The 24,672-nt window shown below is 38.7% G+C and overlaps 1 long non-coding RNA gene across 1 annotated transcript; it reads left to right on the forward strand.

Moving 5' to 3' along the window:
* The first annotated feature begins 9,221 nt into the window (after window positions 1-9,221).
* On the forward strand, window positions 9,222-22,897 carry LOC308694092. Its single transcript, XR_014030553.1, has 4 exons — window positions 9,222-9,262; window positions 9,388-9,433; window positions 14,833-14,938; window positions 21,946-22,897. It is a non-coding gene; the product is annotated as an uncharacterized lncRNA (long non-coding RNA).
* The last annotated feature ends 1,775 nt before the right edge of the window (window positions 22,898-24,672 follow it).

Below are 24,672 nucleotides of genomic sequence, written 5' to 3' on the forward strand. Positions count from 1 at the left end.
GTGTGTGTGTGTGTGTGTGTGTGTGTGTGTGGAGGTGTATGTGTGCGGGGGTGGGGGGTTTGCTTGGGCGGGCGGTCGGTCTGTCCGTCGGTCTGGGAGAGGGGAGCGTGAGGATTGCCGAGGAGTTGTTACCTGGGTTGCTCCTCTACAGCTGGGGGAGAGAGAGAGGCAAGCGGAGATGAGGTTAAGGGGTGAAGGGACTAGTGCACAACTCCATTTTCATTTTTGCCGAATTTCCACAGTCGCTTCTTTCTTTTCTGTTTCGCTTCATTCAACAGAGTGAGTGAAAGAGAGGGAGAGGGCTATAGAGAGAGAGTGAAAGAGAAAATCAAGCCAATTTTTTTTAAGACTTGATCTTGGCTTTCTTACAAACAGATGTTGCCTGTCATTTGGTCGTTAAGCAGGCACATAGATCGTACAATACTGACTTGCTTTCTCTTATTTATGGTTTTATTACAAGGAAAATCGATCTCTCATGAACATGGGAATGTCTTTTTTCCAATTCGTTGTTTTTATTTTTTCAAATAGTTATTTTTCCCTCGCTTTATCTCATCCATTTGCTCGTTTCAACTTTTTTTTTTTTTTACTATTTTTTCAGTTGCACATTTGTGTTTTGCTCTTTTGTGGGCCACACTGGACATTCTCCATACCATCTGCCAGTACTGTAAGTACAGTGAGTTCAAAGAGACCTTTTGGAAACAGTAAACACAGTCGGTAAGCATTTGATTCTTTCTATTTGGTAGATTTGTTTACCACATTGTTACGTTTTATTTTCTGTGCTTAATATTTAGCATTTTTTATTATTGTAGAAGTCAGTGTAGTTGCTCATGGTTATGGCGTGCAGGTTGGTGAGGCCCTGGGCGTGTTGTTGTTTTGATCTGATGTTAAGTCCTGCATCAGTTCACTTCTCCACTGAAGTCTGGCCGTCCCTGATGCTTAGGCAACACCGGGTCATTCTCACTCCCCTATTCAGCTGATTTTGAGGAGTCTTTTCAACTTCTTGGCTTAGACCCACTAACATAGTTAAAGGATCTTGGCACCTACTTCAAAGTCAGTTTGTTCATTTGTATTCAAGTAATGGGAAACGGGAAGGGAACACTAACTGTCAGAAGCTCTTCACCGGAGGTGCGGTGCCAGTCTAAATTGACCATCAAATTATTTCACACTGAGCCGTATGTTATTAATGGCATTGGGTTTGGCTACATGGGCCAGACTTACTTCACACATCTTTATTATGCTAAGGAAGGGGCCTAAAACATTTGGATGCAGAAATCTTAAAATGCATTGAAAAATGCTTGTTCAATTAGGTGAGACAATATTCCATTTTTAGGCAATGCAAATAAATATCTTAATGCATTGGTCTGTGTATGCATCATTTCATTTTGAAATAAATCAACAGGACTCATAAACATGTTAGGAATTTTTAAACATGTCAATGCTTGATTTTTTTTCTTAAAAAAATAATACATTATAAAAGTAAGTTTGTATTTTGAATTGTTATATGATGCTATGCTATTAAAGAAAGTTGTCCAGTAATCTGTATATATAGTTGTGTGTGGTCAGCTCAGGGGTAATGCAGATATTTAGCTTATGGTTGTACTGACAGGTCTTTGATTTGACACTGCTCAGCTGTTGTCCTCAGATGCAGGCCTATAAAACCGAAAGAAAGATGGTCTGATGGAAGGGAAAGAGGCCAAAAAGCTAGAATATAAAAGGTTTAGGTATGCTTTAGGGGTGGCATTCTTCGAATAATGTGTTTTAAACCTGGCTTTTTCTTTTATTCAATATTTATTCAAGATATGCTGGTGCTTGATGATTCTTAAATGCTTTATTATAGCTGTGTGCTTGGGCAACTTGTAGCTGTTTTGTTCATGTTGTAGATGTTTGCAATACAATATTTCCCTGCTTTGTGTATTTACCTTTACTTTCACCTTGCCAACTACTTTGCCGCTTTAAAACGTGTTACACTGGCAATGGAAAATCAACTTGTTTTTAGTTATTGTATAGCACCATTGGTGCTCGGGCCCTAATAATAACTACAATATTCTCATTTTCATATTTTTGAATATGGCAAATAGTATGTTGCAAGAACAATTTAGTTTATATCAATTTAATTCTATAGTAGATAGATAATATAATATAATTATGTTATCTATAATATAATAAAAGTATTATTACTATTTTTCCTACTATTTTGTTTTATTTTGTTTTGCTGCCTTTTTCAAAATGTTAAAGTAAAACTTATAGTATAGAAGTATATAGTATATTTAGTTTAAAATATAAATTCCCAGTTCAGTATTTGATTGGTGATTTTGTGTTTTTGTTTCTTCTAGCTGGTGGTTATTAGAGCAGACACTGCTGATCCTTAGCTTATATCCGTCTAATACCGATTTTTAACTGTTCATTCTTTTCTTTCTTTCTTTTCTTTCTGTATACATGCCTTTATTCTGTACTTCATTTATAAGAGCATGCACTGACGTTTGATGAGATCTTTCAGAGGAGGGTTGGAAGTTGGCCAGCTTGGACACAGCTTTGGTTTTCCTATTGTTCGCAAAATTTCTATCTGATGCCCTTCCTCTTTTGTCTGAATGCTTTTAGAGTGTACTTAGATTGCAAGGCAATGGTTTAATTGCCTGTCTGACTTGAAAATGGACAAGCAGATAATGATAAAAACCTTTGTTGTCTATGAGCTTGATTTAATGTAAACTAAAATCTATTCTTTAAAATTAGCTTGCAATATCAGAGAGAGTGGGTGTGAGATATCCAGGTGTTGAATTCATAACTGCTGTCTGCTCATGAAATCACTTTTATACTAGCTTTTGTAATTAGCTTAGTCTGCAGAATGTGTTACAGTTGGGGACACATCTACAGTTTTTGACACATCTTGACTGTTCTTTTCACAATTTTTCTCTAAATTTGGCTTTGTTCTGTGTCTTCAGGCATTCTGCCTCCATTTTGAGAGCCTTTTCAAATAGAGACCTTTTAAAATGAAGAGGTTGCAGCTCTTTTCTTCAAAAGTATGTTCAGAAACTGCATTAGCTGGATCTTGATTGTTTAAAATAATTATTTAAAAGCATGATTATTTAAAATAATTTAATAATTGACATTAACATGCCAAAGTCATGATCCATATGTAAGGTATACTGTATGCTATACAGCATTGGTAAAAAAAAATTTATAAAGTCTAAAACAAATATTAAACCCTTTAAAAGAGCCATTATTTTGGTTTTTGTATATTCATATGTTATGAAAGTTATTTCTCTCTCTCATCATTTTGTGGTCGTCCAGAAAATATCATAATAATAATAATAATATCATTCTCTTTGAAAATAGCTTATAAAGGATGTTTGAATGTGCATTTGTTGCAGTGCTGTTGTAATGTTGTCATTTTTATATTTTCGTTAGACAAGGATTCTTATTTTGTTTGTTTGCAAGCTGCTCTTGCACTGTTGACTTGGCTTTTAGATTCATAGCCCACAGGAGAGCAGACGCATGAAGACGCACCGGGAGTCATTTACAAGAATATAGTCCAAATATCTCAGTGTGTGTTTGAATGTCTCAGATGATCTCGCCATTGTGGAGACATTTTCAATTGTATCTAATCAAAACAAGAAAGGGAAGAATCAGTTTTCTTGATTGTTTGTTAGCTGAACCGTAAAACTGCAAATATGTTTTTCACCTCAGTGTATGTGCTGCCATTCCTATTTACATAAGTATAGTAGTCTCAGAATTGCGATATGCAGCCTGTTTATAAACAGCATTACCTTTATATGGTTGAAATTCATTTCCAGATTTAGAATTATTTGGTTGAGAATGGAATAACTGAAGCAGATGGATGACATTTGAACTGGTTTTTCTACAAGAAGAGACCTGCCTGCTGACACAAACCCGTAGATCCGAACTTGTGGTGACTGTCCACACAAGCTTGTATCTATAGGTATCTGTCTGTGTGGCCTTCACACCTACTATTCAGGGCCTCGGTTTAAACCATCCTGCACTCAGAATGTAGGATTTTAAAAGTTTTTTGAAACCGTTTACAACCAAGGAGTCTCATCAAAATTAACAGTCGAATTTCCTTCTCAGATTTATAGAGGGTCAACCCTGTTCCTCCCTCAGGGTCTCTGCAGTGCCCCCAGGCTGAGGTAGTAGGTTGTATAGTTTAGAGTAACATCACAGGAGATAACTGTACAACCTCCTAGCTTTCCCTGAGATACACACACTCCTGCCTCAGCACCTCAACAAACAACCTTACTTTTTCGCTGACGTTTTCCACCTGTGCAGTCTTTCTCATTAAGGAGCTATATAAACAAAATGCATATAAACACAACAGCATAAACAAAACATCAGATTTTTATTTCCTGTAAAATAACTGAGCTGCAAATGTGTTCTGTAGAACCAAAATGAGTCACTGACACAGACCAGGCACACCAAAGACCTTGAGGTAAAACGCACAAGTCATAGTTGTACTGACAGTATTTCTTATACAGAAATCACCTTTTATAGTCTCAGGTGAGAGGTGTAGTGTTTCTACTTAAACTTTCCAATTTACACTATGTTTCAGTAGTTTGGGGTCAATTTCAGTTACACTTTATTTTAAGGTGTCATTGTTACAGTGTAATTATATATTTAAGTGTGTTAAGCAACTACATGTACTTACTATAGGCTTAGGGTAGGATTAGGATTTGGTTGAGGGTTAGTTGTGTGTAATTATGCATAATTTACTGTTATTACTATGGTAAATACATGTAACATATATGTAACAAGGACACTGTAAAATAAAGTGTTACCTAAATTTCTTGGTTGCATTTAAAAATAGAAGCGTGTTAAATTGCTTTGGGCCAAACTGTCGTTTTTTACAATAGCCTTAAAAAACTGATTTAATAAAGATATATAATTTATGATTACAGTCAGAGTAGTACAGAAAATAAGGATCTTAGTTAGGGAAATAGCATTAAACCTGAACATGTCTCTAGAATTTACTACTTTACTATTTTGATTCATCCCTGTAACTCAAATCTTATTCTTATTCCTTTCACCATAATTACCCTACTGTTTACTAAATGCAACAAATAAAATATCAATGTCATAAACTTCTGCCATCTTGCATGAGTTGCTGAAAAATGTTTTGGTCAGTTTAATTTACATGAATAATCAAAGGAACCGATTCAGTAAAACTGAATTACTTGAGAGAAAGAAGACTGTAATGCCAAGGAACATATAGTTAAATTAGTTAATTTCACCACTTTTAATTAATTACTTTTTAACACTGGTCAAAATTACAGCCAAGTAATGGTAAAGAGTTTACACTTGGTTTTGGATCTTGAGGTTGATGGATGGAGTTTAGCCATCAGTTTTGAATGGTTCAGAGTGGTTTTCATGGGAACAAAGATGATACAAAGACTGAAGTTTGTATTTACTGTTAAGTAGATATGTCATGCTTAAAAGCGCACTTTAGATGACAGCAGCATGCTTCATTCTCTGGAGCGAGGATAAAGTACCATATGCCACCTCTGATCCACGAACAATGGAGGCTGAAATAGATTTTTCTGTTTCTATTAATGCCCATGCTACTGCCGGGCCTGTCCTCATCTTACACGAGTAGAAAAGGCAGAAATGTCCTTTTTTTCTAAGATGTCAGCTAAAGGACATGATATTTGCACTGCAATCACAACCATTTTTCTTTTATATTCTTGTTTACTGGTAATAACAGGTTTACACATATTGAAGTGATGAAAATGCTCACAAGTGTGTACTTGTGTCATTTTGTTTACAACAGCAGAGGCTGCCTGAGTATACATTAAGAGCAACAGAACGCATGGATGTACGTATGCTCAGCGCACAAAGCTTGAGCAAGATTGAGTGAGATGTTATCTTCGTTGTAGATCTCACTGGCTGGGCTGGAGATTTCACGTGAACACTCCCTCACAGCCTTTACTGTAGTAATGGAGCAAAAGGCTGCCCCCCAATGGTGCAGCTTTTCACCGCCCCACACACACACTGAAACAGACAGCTGTAAATTGCTTAGCATCTGATTCTAAGAATCCTTCCAGGGTTTATGTATAATCTGAAAATGTAGTCTTTGATGTTGCTTTATTTCCCGTTTTTCCGTTCCTTTCTTCTTCCGTGTCTCTGCGGCAATACAACTGCGATAACGTGTCTCATTCTGTGTGTGCCTTTAGTTGGCCAGGAGGGTCTGTGTGCTGCGTAATGTCAGCCTTGAAGCACGAATCCAAAGCAGATCAGAGAACTGAGAGGGTCCTAAGCACACAGAAGTTTGTAGCTCTCTGCACCTCTTCTTGATAATCGCTTCCAAAGGAAAAGAGCTGTGACAAACAAACAGATTTTTCAACTCGCCACTTTCACTCTGAGGCATTCATGAACATTCATTCGCTCTCTCTTTTTTATGAAAGCTCTCGAAATGCTATACGACCATGTTGCCTCGCTCTTGTGCCGATATTCTGAAATACATGCATTTAACTTAATCGAAATGCTTTGTGTCTGCCTCATTAGCTTAATATCATCTGGTCCTTTGCATTTGGTAATTGTGAGACTGCAAGTTTACATGATAATATTAGTCTCACAAGGTCTCATATATGAATCCATTTCCTTTTTAAACAGAAAATTCAAGCAGGGCATATAAAGTTTTTTTTATAATTATCATTTTTTTTAAAGCCAGTATACTATAAGTCAGTCATGAGCTTGATTTTCATCTTGCTAGTCAATGGCAGATGTTATTGGGGAATGGGCATTCTAATAGAGTGCATTCGATTGGACAAAAATCTGTTTAGTGCAGAATGAATCATCAATATTTTTGCTCCTTTTTCCCGGAAGAGAAAGACATTTAGGATTACGCTAACATATAGCCTCAAAGATAAAACACAGACTCAAAGCCACAAAACTCTGTTTAATTTTATGAGGTCTTGATATACGATGTACTGTAATTACTCCAGTTGATAGTATGTAATGAGGATTATCATAGTCATGTATTATACTGTAAGTATCACTAAATCAAGGGTTTATTTGGGTCCTAAAGAAGTGCCTCTTCCCTCATTAGAACTTCAACCACAATGTTTGTTATGCAAGGTATGAAGCACTATAATTACACCGCTTTGCTAATGGCCTTATATTTTACTTCTCTGGAGACACGTCTGCTAAACATAGCTGTAGTCATAATCTTACAGTGAGCACTTAGCATTCTCTACAGCAGGAATGACTGGATTTAGGATTGGAAATACTCTACAATTTTGCCATAAACAGTTTGTGGGTTGCCACACACACAAAAAAAAAAGCCATATCCTCTTGAAATAAAAAATCACAGTTGTCTGCTTGATCCAAAGGCCCACACAGTGAATAAGTGCTGATCTCATTCTGTATAATTTTAACTGCTCTGATTTTTTTTTACGAGCAAACAATATAAAAAAAATGGGAACAGATTTAAAGAGATAGGATTTTTTTTCTGAATATCCAATATTGAGGTGTATATGCATGCACAATTACATGCGTGCTAAAGACCTGTAAATTAATAGTGCGGCATATGGAGTAGTCTTGAATGTGTGTGTTTTTGCACAGCTTTTTTCATGCACTTTCTCTTTGCATTACCCACCATGCATCAAATATGCTTTACTATACTTTTTTAGGTCATTATCATGCATGTGTAATTGTGTGCGCATATGTGCATGTGCACGCGCGTGTGCTCGCTATAGGCTCTAGGCGGCAGCCGGCGCAGTCTAATATTAGCACCTCACTGATGGCTTGCTGTATCTGGACGAAAGAGGGTGATAAATGAGGATGGCAGTGGTGGGGGCCTAGGAGCCGAGGGGGGAATTTAAAAGGGATAGCATCTCTGTTTTACCGCTGAAGAGCCTGCATGCATGTCCCATCCTCATCAGAGACGATATAATGCTCAATCTACATGTGACGCCTAGAGATTAGACAGAGACAGCAAGATCATGATGTAAGTGAGGAAAAGAGAGGAAGAGGGCAGTGTGGTGCTGGTTTGCTTTCCCTCCTCTCTTGTCGCTGATTTTATCCCATGCACTGCTGTCCGTCGCTAGCCTCCCTACCTGCTCGGCTCATCCCTCCCCCATCGGCACAGGCTACTCTCCCCCCTCGCTCTGCCCAAGCCTGGGGGAGCCAGTGGAGATTAAATGTAGCCTCTATAAGCCAAGCACATCATGTAGCTGTGTTTCTAGGGCCTCTCTCTCTCTGTCTTTCATTCTCTTTTTAAAGAATAGTGTTTATGATGCAGGGCATGTGATAGGGAACTTCTAGAATCTCAATGTCATTGGGAATACCAAATGTACAGATATTTTAAGTAAATCGTGAACCAATCATCATGAAAGTCTCTCGTTTTCTATCTTATTTCTCTTTCTCCACCAACATCCTCCCCCTTCGGGTTGATACTCAGGAGAAGTGGGCCTCTGCCTTTAAATGATCACAGCTGTGCGTGCAAATTAATGGATATTTCTCTGTTTTCCCCCCTTCTCCAACTTTTTTCAACGTGGATTTATAAAGAGGGAAAGATGGACTAGGGGTGTCACGCTTCTACGTTTCCCCCCTCCTCTTTTCAGTTTTGCATGCATCTCAGTCTGCTCAACTCCGAGAGAGAGGAAGAGCGTGCATGTGTGTGTCCTGGGAGAGAGCGAGAGAGGTGGTGAGGGAGGGAGAAAATGAAATGTAAGACAGATACGGAGAGTGAAAGAGAAGAAGGGGGTGTGGAGCGAGCGAGCTAGCGAGAGTGGAGAGCCAGTAACGCGGTGCATTGATGCATTTGCTGCGTCTCAGTCGTGTTCTTTCAGCGGGAAGTAGCCCAGGGTTTTTGGCAGCAGCAGGCTGCCTGTTTTCCATCATCCAATCGAGTCAGACCTGGAATAGGGATATACGCGTGAACGGAGTTGCCGCGGCTGAGCAGCGCTGGACGAGTGAGGTGAAGTGAATGAGTGAGAGTCTCTGTGCTGTGTGTGCGCGCGCGTGTGTGTTTACCCCTCCTCTCCTGAGATCCAGCAGACTGGCATGATTTGCTGGTAGTGTGGCCCTTGCTGCTGCTCGGACTGTCTCTCATCCTCAGTGCCATCACACCACCCTTCGGCTTTTCCTCATCGGCACGCTCTCCACCTCGGCCGCTTTTTCGACAAGCTGTAATATGGACGTACGGACATGTGCTTTAATATAACCATCCAACCATCTCCTCTCCTGTCCACCTCTCCTCATTTTCGTTCTTCCTCTTTCGTTTCACACGAACAGCCGTCCAGTCAACCTGACCGTATGACTCTCCTTTTTTTTTCTAGCCTATCAAATTTGCACAATTTTGTCAGCGGGTCTAGCAACAAAAGTTGAAATCTGAGATTTCTCTCTTTCTTTCTCTCACCCACTTTCTTTGTCAAGCAGGCTGCGAGAGAACTTCGATCGGCTTAATGCTCATCCTCGCGCCAGGGTGAGTTTAAAACCATTTTCTGCTTCTCCCCACCCACAGCTGTAGCATCAGTTAGTGTCTTCATTACCTTTGTCTGAAGCAGCTCTTGCTGGGCTTGCCAGTTAACAGTAAGCTAAATTCTTGTATTAGTCTATAACACTTCATGGTTTAGCTAATGTTAGAATTTAGTGGTTTAGAGTAACCAGTGATGTATGTTGGGACACCAGTATTAAGTCACAGTGGCTAGACAGAGAGGTTTTTATGATTAACGAACGTTGAATGCTTGTGAAGAGAGCTTAGCGAGACAAGAGCTGGTGAAGAGTTTACCTGGAGCCAGGGGCATTTTTCAAAGTGCCTTATTGTTCAATGTTAGAGACGGAGTGGGGGTGATGGGGAGAGAGAGGGAGAGAGCTTGTGGGGGGAGGGAAAGATGGGTCAATGTTGTGTCTAGCTGAAGGTTGCACTTGTTGTGTCACAGACAGACAGACAAACAAGTGTCGGGGGACTGGGGAATGCGCAAATGCTATGAGTAGATGGGCCTTTTATTGCCATTCATTCTTCTAATTTTTGTTGTGGTGGGACACATCAGAGTGTGACCTTGTGCTCGAATTTTGTTGCAGGTTGGCGGTCAATCTGCGAATGTGCCTCTCACAATCCCTGAGACCCTAACTTGTGACGTTTTCCTGTTATGTGCACGGGTTAGGTTCTTGGGAGCTGAGAGGGGCGCTCTGTCATCAGCCTGCCGGCGTCGGAAACAAAGACATTTTAGTCAACGGCGAAGCACAACTGACAGAGGAGAGAGGAAGCAGCTAGTTGTGTGTATAAATGGACAGTGTGCATGGGGGGGGTTGAAGAAATGCTGGCATAGGGGTCATGTGATGCGCTAGTGGGTTGGATCAGCTGAGGACTCATTGTTGGAGGGATAAGATTAAAAAGAGGATATTTGATTCCTTTGCACTTCTTGAGTTTGATGTCAAATGCTGCCTAGCCAGGACCTGTTAAAGGGATATAATGAAATCTCTGTCATCATTTATTCACTCTCACGTTGCTCCAAACCTGTATGACTTTTGTCTTCTGTGGAATGCAAAAAAAGATCATTTGAAAAATGCCTTTATGTCTATAGTGTGGAAGTCAATGGTAACCAAAACTGTTTGGTTACCAACATTCTTCAAAATATCTTCCGTGTTCTGCGAAAAAAAAAAAGTCATATAGATTTGGAACGACATGAGGGTGAGTAAATGATGATCGAACTATCCCTTTATTGACCATAACTTATATTTACAATTTCAGATCTCTTTTCATTTGAGAGCAGCACAAAGTACTATGGAGAGCGTCATGCTAAAGGCTCGGTACACTTGTGTTTGACCTCAGAGAGCCCTCAACCGCTCACCTTGTAGATGTGAATGTCATCTTTTTAATGTGTGCTGCTGAGTCATGTGTGTGTGTTAAGGCCCTCATGCTTTCTGGCATGGCTTTAGCATGTAGCATGGCTACTGTGTTACACAAGTGCTGACTAGGCCTCTTTTCTTTGGGTTGTTGACAAACCTTGAATTATATCCCTTTAACTAAACCTTAAGATTTAGACACTAAACCTTAAAGATCCACAACTGGAAGACATCATCAGTTGTTGAGAGATCACTGATGCTCTTTTGTGGTTAGTTCCATGTTCTTAGTATGTCCGTGGACCACTTGTCCATTCTTGTGGCACGTCTTGCTGCTGTCTAAAATGGCATTGCGGCAACATTTCATGAATGAATCAAAGCTATGCAAGAGCTATGGTGAGAGCAATTATTGCAGACTCTACACAAACACCTTTACTGTCTAAGACCTTTTTTGGCATTTGGAGAGACAGTGAGAGGCTTAACGAGATAAAGGCTTGCCCACAGTTCATGGACGGTGCAGTGTTGCGATTTAAGGCATCAGCCGTTGCATCGTACGTATAATGCATCGTGCCATCACGCCCACATCCCTGTCTGTCTTTCTTTCTCTACCCACCATTACACCCACAGGCTGTCTCTCTACCTCTCTCTATCTATCAGTACCCACTGTCACATTTAAAGAAAACTCTCTTCATCACAAACAGTGTCGTTGCTATTGCATACATTGAATGCTTTAGGGTTTGAGGTGTGATATGTGACGTTTTTTGCTAAAGGGAGAGCAAACAGCGAAGCTCTTCGTCTCGGTACATGTCGAGGTAGCCATGCTCTTGCTCTCTAAGAGGATTTGTCTGATACACTCTGCTTAGATTGCTCACTGAATTTCTGATGGAAATCATCAAGCTTTTGCACGCATATCTGAGTTTTTTTCTTTTCAAATGAAAACGAAAGGATTGTAGTAGGCTGGTCTCTTCTATGGCATAGCATGGTATTATATTGACTTTACCCCTGTCTCTGCAGTGCTGTGCTTTGGCGTCTAGGCTGCAGCTCTATTGTTCACTCCTGTCTCTCTGCGCTCACGTTGCACTCTACTGACACTAGGACAGCCTCCCTGAGCCTGGCCCACTTTTAAGGTGGACTGGTGAGCCATGGAGGAAGCAGTACAGCCATGTTTAAGCCAGACTGCGACAGGTTTACTAACTTAGAACAAAGGCTGCCGCAGTGAGGAAGGTTGTGCAGGTGGAGTGTTAGACAGCGCCAGGGTGGGTGACGCCCATGGCTAAGCAGCACCGATCTATCTGATACACTTCCAGCCAGAGCCATCCAGTCAGGTCCAATTGATCTGCTGAGACTTCATATTCAGTCTCACCTACCCCGGTGAGAGTTTTGCCCCAGTCTGCTGTAAGAGTTTCTGAAGACATCCCTCTGAATCACTAAAGCAGCTCAGGTCTAAAAACAGTGCAAAGTGCAAAGGCAGACTGTTTGATGGAACAAGATTATTACTAGTGATGGGAAGTCCGGTTCTTTTCTGTGAACCGGTTCTTTCGGACAGTTCGTTTCAATGAACCGGTTAAAAAAAAAAACGGTTCACCAGTTCTTTTACGTCCTCACGTAATGATGTCAATTCTATCATCCCGGTGGATAAAAATAAATTCAGATTTGTACTCATAACGTCAGTTAAATAATAGTAATCATCGTCATAATCATCTTGGATAAGTTTCTTACATTTACGCTTTGCAAATGAACCCTGTATTGGCGATGCAATGTCTAATCGATAGCCTAAAAAGTGAATAAACTGGTATTGATCAATTTTATTTTATTTGTTATTAAATAAACGTACATTTCGTCGAATTCGGCCCCTCATTTAAGTCCTTGGTTCACCTGTGCTCATGTATCAGCACAGCATGCACTTGGCCGAAAGAAGGTTCGGTTTAGAGACGGTGCTATCACGCATGCTCAGTATCTCCAGCTCATCGGTTCTCTGTATCGAACGTGTCTGAAAGAAACAGTTTCCGGTTCTGTACTGCTGATCAGAGAACTGCTGTAGCAGTATACGTGCGATATAACCTGCATATAGCCTATAGTCGGCAAAACTAAAAAAGTCGATGCATGTCTCCAGTATGTTTAATATGTTATGTTTTTTGATTAACACATTATAAATATTTACTTTGCACCCTTAAAACCTTGGCAAGAGTTTACATCAAATATCCAATCTTTAAAATAATACAGCGAAAAGACAGTAATTATGTGATAAACATGTTTCCAACATGTTTTATTTTGTTACACTTATTGATGTTCAACAAAATACTTAAGAAACCTGTATTTCTTCCCTCTGAAAAAATTGCACGCTTGCTCAGCTCATCAGCTCATCGGTTATCAGTATGTCGAACGTGTCCGAAACAAACAGTTCTCGGTTCTGTACTGGTGATTGAGAACCGCTGTACCTGTACGTTCAGTAGTACGCACATGCTCAGTATCAGCTGTTCGTGCTCAACATGTCTCAGTTGGATTTACTGGAGTAACACATACTCCGGGATATTGGTTTATTTCGAGTCAGAGGGACTGTCAGGCATGTCCGAAAGTGAGTAGTTGTGGATCAGCGCTGGCGCAAGACGCGAACTGTTTAGAACGATTCAGTCCGATTTAGTGTACTGGTTCGACCGGTTCACTAAAAAGAACCAGTTCAAAAGAATGATTCATTCACAAACCGGACATCACTTATTATTACTCAGTGGTGGTTGAAAGGGTATGTAATTTTGGTTGGTATAGTGACTATTCCTATTCCTTTTACAATCAGGCAATATAGATCACTTTGATTGGGTTTTCCTAAAAAAGAGACTGGACTCATGATGGTGACCACACGCGAGCGTGATTTGTTTATCACAGTGTTCATTTTTTTTTTTTTTTATAAATCATGGCAAGATGATGTGGAAAGCACTGTCTGTCAGAAGCAACAATATTTTCCATCCCCACAGGTGGTGTTGCTCAATATTTGGTTGACCTATAAATTGATCCAGATTCTATGCTAAGACCTAAATTTATGATTCTGCAGTAGTTGCATTGGATCTATAATGTAAAGGAAGTTTTGGCTGAGTGTCAGTCACATGGAGAAGGTATGTGCTTGTCCATGCTCTCCAAGTAGGCAGATGAATGAGAACGTACTGTATAGTCAGTAGAGAACGATGCATCTCAGTGATTTTTATGTGAACATAGTCGTTGGTGAGTTGACGATCGCGTGTGTCTGTCATACCTTCATCCACATGCAACATTCCTGAATACTTTCCCCCTTGGGACAAGGGTAGGCTACAGCTAGTGCAATGATTAATGGTGCTAAAGAGCAGAGCTGTGTGTGTGTATGGAGAGTGTAATGATATATCAGCCAGTTTGAATAAAGGACTTGACCATTTTGAGATTATCAGCATCAACTGAATGCCCTGTGTTTTCTAATTAACAGAAGTGATACATTTGCAATTAGTCATTTAGATAAAAACAAAAGAATCACCAGTAATTTGATATATACAGTAGGCCTACATTATCTCCTGTGACATTCCCCAAAATCAACCAACAGCCCTGTCAATTAATATTAAACATTTTCTATTTAAATTTTTTTATTGAATATTTGGTAAATACTATGTAAGGTTACTTTATTGTATGTCTTATTTAACATAAAATTTTATCATGTTTAGGCTATTTCAGAATTATATTGGCCACCCCACTCTCTAGGTATTGACATTAACATTGCAAAGCCCATATTGGTTGACCACTAGAAGATTGTACCCGTATAATGGAGACTGCCTGCATCTACATAGGTCCATAATAGCAGCATAGGCTCAGCTGCTCACTTCATAATGAGCGTTGAGAGAGTTCGCTGTCTGCTTGGCCATCTGCGCTGGCGGGCTGGCACCTCGGATCTCAGTACAGGTTAGAGCATCTTAAGGATTACCAGCACAGGCATAGGAAGATTAATCAGCTCAAACCTAACCTAATTAAGCCAGCGGGGAAATGTCACCAGTGTATATCAACAAGCCTTTCTCTTTCACTCAGCCCTGCCCAGCTCAGGAATGCAAGGATAGGTCAGTCCTCTCATCCTCTGGCCCGGACTATCCGTGGAGCTCACCGAGCAGAACAGTATTCCTTTCACTGCACTCAGGTCAGTTGGTTCATATGGAGACGGCCTGGAATTCCCCTTACTTACTGTGGGAATGTGCTGCTGGGTCGGACCTGTTCTGGCTCATCTCACTGGGCCTTACTGAACTCAATAGCTGCGGAAGCTAATGGTGTGAGACTTGTTACATTCGTATTTGTTTGATTTTAGCTAGTCTTTTTTTAAATAAATGATTAAATTCCGGGATGTAGGTACATGTCTTCCCTTTGGTATTCTTTATGCTTTGATCAAACAAAACAATGACAAGCCATTAAACTATGATTATTGCTCAAAAGGGATGGAAACATCCTAGAAATTTAAAAAAAAAATGTAGCAGCTCTACCTAAGGTTGCCTAAATTATAGATTCAATTGAGCTGATGAGTAATGTTAATTAATAAAATTCACTATTAAAACTATTTTATGTTTGTGATTATCACTGATATATTCAATATACACACTACTTTTCAAAGGTTTGGGGTTGGTAAGGTTAATTAATGTAAAGACTGCATTTATTTGATCAAAATATACAGTAAAAACGAGTAATAATGTGAAATATTAATACAATTTAAAATAACTGTTTTCCATTTAAAATGTGATTTATTCCTGTGATGTTAAAGCTTAATTTTCAGCATCATTACTCCAGTCTTCAGTGTCACATGATCCTCTCATATGCTGATTTGCTGCTCAAGAAACATTTCTTATTTTCTGTGTTGAAAACAGTTGTGCTGCTTATTTATATTTTTGTGTCTTCAATTCAAAAGAACAGCAATTATTTGAAATACAAACATTCTAAATGTCATACTGTCAAATTTTGATCGAATAAATTCATCCTTTCCGAATAAAAGTATTTATTTACTTTTTATCTTACCGACCCCAAACTTTTAAAAGGTAGTGTACATTTAACACGAGGTCCCTGAAATAAACAAACTGTAATTTATTACACTCATTCGTTCTTTTAATTTTGCACTCAATCAGAATTTCTAAGCATGATAATCAATCTTCGCCTCTATGTACGTAATTCTCTCTGTAATCATGCTTGGTGACTGATTAATTTGTCATTAATAAACATTGTCTCTTTTGGCTGTGGCCCTGTTCCCTCGGGAGCCAGGAATTGTGTCGCTGTGGTGACTGTTGTCAGTGCGATTTGCATGACAGTGGTTGACGTTTGTTTCTCAGCGATTTGCCAGGGGCAGCTAGTGGCCAGGTCTCCGAGTGCCGAGAAAAGCATGGTGGCAGCTCTGTCTCTCACTCTGTCATCATCAGCTCTGCATGTGTGTGTGTGTGTGTGTGTGTGTGTGTGTGTTGCCGTCAAATGAGGCACAAAGGAACATTCAAATCATGTTTCTCACACTTCCACAAGCACCTTGAGGAAATAATGGCCCCAGTGCTGTAAAGGCCAATGCTCATTGGTTACGGGTATTACAGATTGCCAGAGCTGTATCCTAAAGCCTCCCCAATTATATGGCGCATGTCATACAAAGCCTTCATTCGCACTGGATGTCTACACGTATTATAAATGTGTTGAACTGTCAAACGTATACATTTTTTTGCTGTAGTGCGATTATGCCCACATGTTATGATATCTGGCAGAGCTTGAGACGCTTTTTGGCCCCGTTTACACCTGGTATTAAAATGCGTTTGGTCGATCGGACCAAGTAGACGAGGCAGACACATACACGTTTACACCTGGTGTTTTAATCCGTCTCCTTTGTCCACTTTCAACCACTTCTGTCCTGATTTCTAATAGGGGAGGGTTTATGTGCGGGTTAATTGACAAAATAAGCTTGCGCAATTTACATTTGAACGCGAACGGAGATGACTGGACAACACATTGAGAGCAGCAGCTTTCGTTTCCACTCTGAAAGCCGCAAGACTACGCCGAACGCGATGAATGCGTGTTAGAAATCAGGAATTGTGAGAGATCGTTGTGCTTGATACGTTTTTCATCTTCAAACCAAACTTGGGTCTCCACGCAGCCGACAAAGTTTAAATCCTGTTTTGCTAGCGCGCTGTAGGTCAGTTGGTGGAGAGTAGGCGGTCTTTTGTGGCTATTCGAACACATGAGCGTCTACACTACGAAAGCAATCCGGTCTTTCCTCTGGAAGTGGTCGTAAGTGGACAAGCTCAAAACATTTTAGACTCCGTTTACACCTCAGGGCTCTAGACTGATGTGACCATTTTATGAGAATGTGTGAATTTGAGAATTTGTGCGAGTGCATGGTCACGCACTTAATCGGTGTCTGCCTACCTGCCTTTGCATGTATTATCGACCACGACAAGCCGGATATTCTCCTGTATTCTCCTGAGATTTTCTTTTTTGCTCCTTGCTTTTAAATCGCTAATTCGATATGTGACCACATGGGCATTTTCAATCAATTCCAATGGAAGATGAGCTGACTCCTGCTGGTGATCTGTGCTGCGACTCTCGTTCGGCTCACGCTGAATTGAGCAGACACATTCTGTTTTATGTTGAACTAAATGATTTTTATTACTGTAAAAAAAAAATTTAATTGGGGCGCGGTTCGAGTGATGTAACCGCTGTTGCGGCTGAACACCTGTAACACCGCCAACACCGACTATCGCAGCAAGCCTATCAGTCACATTTGAGAGTTAAACCATTAAAACATTTTGCCAACGTGAGGTCTCGTGTCACTGTCAGTCTTTTTACATCAGAGCAAAACTATTCATCAGCATGCATTGATTAATCCCATGTTGTAGCAAGGGGGAAAAAAAGTGCAACTAAATCCTGTGTTGGTGCGACCAACTGAGAAAGTTAGTCACACCAGTGCGACCAGTGAGAAGAATGAGTCTAGAGCCCTGCACCTGCATTTAGCGTCGTCCACTTGTGATCCGATCGACCAAAACGCATCTTAATACCAGGTGTAAACAGGGCCTCGGTTATTTTGTTGTTTCAGGACGCAGTTCATCCTCTCATATCTCAATCTCATTTGATGTTGAATTAGTTTGGCATCAGCTTCACATAACCTGAGTAGAGCTGCCTTGCTACTAAGGCCAGAATATTGATAACAGATGTTCAAATGGCTTATCAGATCATTGTTCACATGCCAAAGTAATCTCCCATTATTATTTGAGTTATTGTTATTTTAAGCTGTTGTTTTTGTTTGGTACTTGGAATACTGTTTTTTTTTTTTTTTTTTTTTTTTAAGGGAGATTTCAGTTTACATATGCTATCTGTATTGTTTAATAAATAGATGATTAAATATTTTTTAAAATACATTTTGTCAAAAATATATAGAGCAGGGAATGTATATTATATTATAAATACTGTCTAATAAAATGGGATTTCAAATATTTGAAAATGATTTCTATCCTATTGCCCTGTACCTGAATGTGTTTGAATGTGATGTCAAAACACATTAAATCAGCTTTATTCTTTTATGACTGGTCCATCATATTGTCAATTTATAGTTAAATCAGACTTGATTCAAATTTTTTCAAGAGCTTGTTTGAATTATTTATTTGAGCATGTTAAAGTTTTTTTTAATCTTTTATTCATTTTAATGAAGAACAAAAATGAGTCGCGCGCGGAGAGCGTCTCATGGAGAGATGGTGTGTGCTGTGTCACTGTTCGTGTTTGTGACTATTGACTAACCTGAACAGAGAGACAGAGGACAGGCTGGGTGTGAGCCATCGTCCTCAGACTGTCCTTCCTGTCCTCTGCTTACAAAACATGTCAGCCGTGCCCGTGCGTCCATAGATGCCTGCTTTGGATGGACAGCACGTCTTCTCCTTTCCTCAACCTCCAGGACAACAGAATACACAGAGCTGGCTTGTCCTGATGTTAAGAAAACCCATGCAACCAAAAATACAGACCTGTACTGTATAATAAAGCTCTTCAGTGAATGTGAGAACATTATAATCATGAAATTCAACACAATCTCTAGAGGTTTGGAGACTTCTAGACTTTACTCTGACATTTGTCCTAATGACAAATGTATATTTTTTAAATCAGTTTTAAAGAAGAGCAGGGATAGTTTTTATAGCCACTTTTTGGATAGACACATTCAGTCTTCTGATCATTTATACTGATATTGCACAGGAAATATACAATTTGATGTTTAGAAGGGCATGTTGTCACTAGTGAGTTGCCGATATAAAGCTTATTATTAGCTTTCAGCAAAATGTAAAAGTCATGAAACAAAAATGTCAAGGGTAAAATATAAAAATATATTCTTGGGGGGCCAAAAATCGTATAAATGTATAACATTTAAAACATGTGACAACTTGCCCTGTCATGATATTTATGAAAATAAATGAATTCTAAAAACACCTCCATTATATAGCTTGTATGAATATGAATATCCAGTTTCACAGACAAGGCTTAAGCTAGTCCCAGACTAAAATGCATGTTTTAACTGAAAGGAACTTTCATATCTGATATATCTTAAAATATGTCAGTGCCATTGTTTTTTCTCAAGATTTTTTCTAAGACACGTTTATAAAAGCTACTTAAATGTCCTAATTGAACTAAGGCCCAATCCTGGCTTAATCTAAGCCGGGCCTATTTGTCGGTGTGTTTTTTCACTTGTTGACTCAACAATGTTACTCTTATGACTGTTGTATAAATTAAAATGTGTCATTTTAACATGTTAGGCAGAAATGGCTCTAGTTTAAGAGGGGTTTGAAGAAAAAAGCATCACTGCTTCTGAAAATAAATGATTGTGTAATTGCACTTTAACTTAAAATCCCGTACTGATATACAACTTCTGCATGTGACAACTAGCCCCAGAATGGCTTATTTTGTTCCAATTTGTCCATGAATGTCAGGTGTGGAGCAGGTGTGTACGAGGTGTAAAGTGCAGTTGCAGGTCGCAGTGAAGATGTGTAAAGGGAATGGTGAGATGGCTCAGGGACTAAGCCTGCTCTTAGTCTGCCATCTCAGTCAGGAAAGCCTCTGCAGATTATCCTCGAGCTGACAGCAACCAAAATAGAATGAGCCTGATTCTCTCTTTTCTGTGTGTGTGAACACGCGCTGCCCTTTTTCTTAGTCTCTGTCTGTCTGTCTCTTTCTCTCCCACTCAGTTTCCCTCCTGCTGTCATTTTTGTTTTATTCGCACACTCTCCGAGTCTTATCCTCGCATGGCTTTTGGCCTACTTATTGTATTATCAAGCGTCAGTGTTTCTGGTTAAGCGAACGTGTGAACGCCGTTGTGTACGCGAGTGTGTTCGTGTGCGAATGTTTGCATGTGAGCGAGTGGCCGCACCCCATTGATTTGTGAAGAAATCAGCTCCAAATTCTAAATCCACTATTGGCGCAGCGTTCCTTCCAGGGCTCAGCATAACATTTTTTGTCTGCCTAATGTTTTTAAGAGCATCCAGCAAAATGTCTTTATATTGGCGCCTCCCCGATGCGCATTAGCCACGTTACAGAAAACGTTTTTCAGACCACCGTGAGCGAAGGCTCCCTGCGTTTGTCAGTTTAAGACCTTGAGTGATAATAAGCCCTTTGTCTGTTTGTGTCTGTAATTTACAGCTCTTTTGTTTTGAATATAATGTGCTTTTGTTTAATCGCTGTGCGTTGAAACCTTGTACGTTTTTCATATAAGACTAATGTAAATCCGACAGCCTCCATGTCAGACACGGACTTCGGGTCACTGAGTTTTTAGGCACCGCGAGTTCAAGAAAACACTTCGACAATGCCGTAGCAAATGGCGGTTACTTTATCAGACCCCAAGGAGGCTTTTCTGCGTAAACCTGCTGACCCTGCGCAGGCACGACATGCCCGTCTGACTGTAATAAGCCCCCCGTAGGGGCCCGACTCTTACTCACTCTCCCTCTCTCTCTCTCTCACCTTCCTAAAACACTTCCAGTTGCTGGCTCCCCTCTCTCTCTCTCTCTCTCTCTCTCTCTCTCTCTCTGCGGTGGCTCTGACGTCGGGGTGTTGAATCTCCTGACTCTGTCTTGATTGTATTAAATCTGCGGAACACAAATGAATGTAAAAGAAATAAACGATGAAATACTTCTGCTTTCTGCGGCGGCTTTGTTTTCTCGGCTCACAAGGATGATGAAGCCAGGTTAACGGGGACAGTGGGCCGAAAGCCATGGGGGAAGGGCTTTTTTCTTTTTCTTTTTTTTCGTGCAGGCTTTAGTAATACTATCCATTTCAAATTTAAATAGAGCTTCCTGCTTCATAATCATCGTCTCCTTTGAGGGTATTTAAAGCTTTATAATTCAGAACATGTTTGGACTCAAGAACATATGTCGAAAGGAATTATTTCGATAAAAAGCAGCGGCCATTTTACATTTTAAGGTTTGAATAAGTTAGTTAGCAACGATCACTAATGAACTGAGGTGGACTTGTTAAGTAAAACTGATTTTCAGAATTTACATAAGAAATGCATTTAGACATTTAAAAATGATGGATGTCTATCATTTCACAAAAAAAGTTTGTTAGGTTGCTTGGACTCTTTCATCCCTCAACGTTCAGTATAACTAAGCAATGACTTTTAAGACAGCATATTTATTTAAGCAGTAACGAGGCTTTTTGCCTTTGTGCTGACTCAGGTTTTCAATCTTTGTTGTAGTTTAATGCGTTCAGGGAGCTTTTGTGTTCTTTCAGGGGGGTAATAAAACCATAATGTTGTCGGCCACATATATTAGATTTAATATCCTCCGCTTCTTGTTTCTCCTTACTAATCATTACTGACCCTCAGCAACGGTTTGCTTTTGTGAATTCTCTTAGCAGGAATCCACAGCACTGTATCTATTTTGAGTTATTTATTGCTTTTATTAGCCATTTTAATAGCAAGAATATTTCCAGTGTGTTGCTATAGAAACTATATAACAGTTATTTATGGGGTTTTAAAGCATAAATTGTGAGTGGAGGAAGGATATACTTATTGTCAGGCTTGAGGAAAACCGTGGTCAGCTATTTTTTTTAACTGTCAACTGTAAGTCTCAGGTCTTTATAAACAGATACAAAGCTTGTCTGTCTGTAAAAGTTTCAGAACAACTTTAACAGTTTTTCTTCTTCTCCTTTTCTCTCCTGCAGTACATAACAAATCATCAAAGCCGGGATTAAAATTTCGTGAAGGAGCAGCTTTGACTGCTGGAAGACTTAAGCGTATTAGCTTTAAAACCAAGATGGGAGTTTCAAGTGATGTATGGCAGACTTCAAAGATGTTTTAATCTGTCAGTAGGCATGCTCTTGCACAGGCTATTTATATTAGGGCACAGTGTTTCTTCTGCATGCACGTCCTAATCAATGGCTTCAGTGTTGATGTTAACCAGTCATTAAACAGCTGCACTTCCTCCAGATTGTTTCCTGGTCTTTAGAGGTACAGCATGCACTGATTATGAATCCAGATTTGTCACATAATTGTGATAAAGATTTTAGGATTTAATGGTCATATCTTCACTTCTGTTCACGCTGCTGCATTCCCCCGAAATGTATTTGGATATTTAAGTTACTTAAAAAAGTTATGAATTTCTTTGCATTATATTGATATTTCAAACCAAGTGTCATTTATTTTAAAGAAAGATATTACTTTTCGAGCCAAAAAAAATGTTGTTCATGGTTAATGTGATGAATTACAGCTGTTATTATTCTGATTGACATGATATAGTTTCAGCAATGCCCTGCACCATAACATGCTATAATTCATCTAAAGCTATTTTAAAGCTATTTGGGGGGTTTTCAGTTCTGCTATACAGTTATTATACATGCAGTTTTAATAACCGTATTAATTGAGAGACTACATGAAATAGTTTTACTGTTACAAAATTCATTGGTTGCTCTGCAGAACAATGTCAAATAATTAACTATCAAATGAAAAATGGTGTTTACAAAATTGTGAAAAACAAAATAAGTGGTGACTACCCTAAAATGCATTTGAATGCTAAGTATGCTATATATTTACATATTTATCTACTTAATATAAATACCCTGCAATTGTACTTTTGGTATACTAAACTGATATACTTAAAATCTGCTAAATTGGAACAACTAATTTTTTACTTAATGCACTTTAGTTATCTGGAAAAGATAAACTTAATATTTGATTGTGCTAAAGTGGAACTATTGCAAGTACGTACACTTTAAATATCTTGTTTTTAAAGACTGATATTATACTGAGATCCTAACAGTGATATTAAAACACAATTTAGGCTTAATGTTAAGAAAGGTGCATTGTGCAATAAAGTAGGCTACTCAAAATAAAATTGAATTATAATATTTCTCAAGTGATATGTTAGTAAATATGTTAGTGGATTTGTAGTATATTTTGAATGAAGTAAATGTATTTTAAATACATTTTGGTAGTTTTTTTTTTTCACTAAGGTACAGGACTTTCCACTATAGAAATCTAAATCTTAATATCTTGATTATGAGTTAAAAAAAAATGAATGTTAAAATGTTATAACTAAAATAGCACAGTATTAGGAACTTATTTCTATATTTTTATCTACTGTAGCCTGATTACATTCGTACTGTAAAGTGGCACTTAAGTGTCTGAATACTTTTTTGAAGACATTTTGTTTAGGTTTATTTCTTGCAGCAAATTCTAATATTATTGCAAAGACTCAATCTGTCTGTTACATGTGAAAGTTTATGTTAAATTTGACAGGACAATTATCATTTCATGTTTTGCCCATTCAGGTTCAGCAGAACAAAATATAAATGCAGGCGCTATATCTTGATGACATGGAAGATATTGTCATCCTGTACAATCTAATCTGTTATTTGTATGGCTCTTATACAACATTATTCATTTATTGATTTATCCCTTGATAAAATGAGTATAACATCAAAGCTTAGAAGTCAACAGTGGGATCCAAATGCCTGTTCACTAGTGAAAATGCTTCTATTTTCTTGTTATCTACTTAAGGACTCACTGTAAAAAAATTGCTGTAGTTTTGCAGCTGTTTGCCAGTAACTTACTGTAGATTTAAATTTATGTTATTTACTGGCAACAGTTTGTTCAAAGTTAAATGAACATTAAACATTAACAAGTCTTTGTCTTTAAAGAATAAAATTATAAAATAACAATCTAATGCAAAGCATTCTGGGAACCAGAAATCTTCATCAACCTTTTTCTGTTTTTTTTGCTTCAGATTTTGGTTCCCAGAATGCTTTGCATGAGGATGTTCTTTTAGTTTTATTCTGTAAAGATAAAGACTTGTTAATGTTTAATGTTCATTTAATTTTGAACACATTGTTGCCAGTAAATAACATCAATTTAAATCTACAGTAAGTTACTGGCAAGTAGCTGCCAGTAATACTGTAATTTCTACAGATTTTTCTAACAGTGCTGTTATTTTATTACAATTGATATAATCTGTCTAATGATTTGTGAGGCTTTTGAATATTAAACATTTCATAATGTCACAATGTTCCTTGTTTTACTTGTTGTTTTTTTTAATCCTAAAACTGTTCATTTTCAGTTGTAAATTAAAAGTTAACTTTCAGATCTTCATTGAGAACTTTAAGACCCCATTAAATGATGCCTTTTCCTTCTTTTTCCTTTCTCCTCGTCACTTTGTCTTTTCTGTGGATTGGCAAACACTGTTAATAAGCATTAGAGGTGCACACACGTTCATACTTAATTACTTAATAAGAGTATTTACTTACAATTGAATTTACCCTCTTTCAGTTCCTGTTGGGAATTTAAAAATACTGAAGGTGCAACCGGTACTTTCAATTGAGAGCATTTTTCAGTTTGTTTTGAGCTGTTCATTTGTCACCAGCATGACTTCCTTAGTGTTATAGATGTTTATACTC

The sequence above is a fragment of the Scardinius erythrophthalmus genome (assembly GCF_964197995.2).
Source record: "Scardinius erythrophthalmus genome assembly, chromosome: 7".
NCBI lineage: Eukaryota > Metazoa > Chordata > Actinopteri > Cypriniformes > Leuciscidae > Scardinius > Scardinius erythrophthalmus.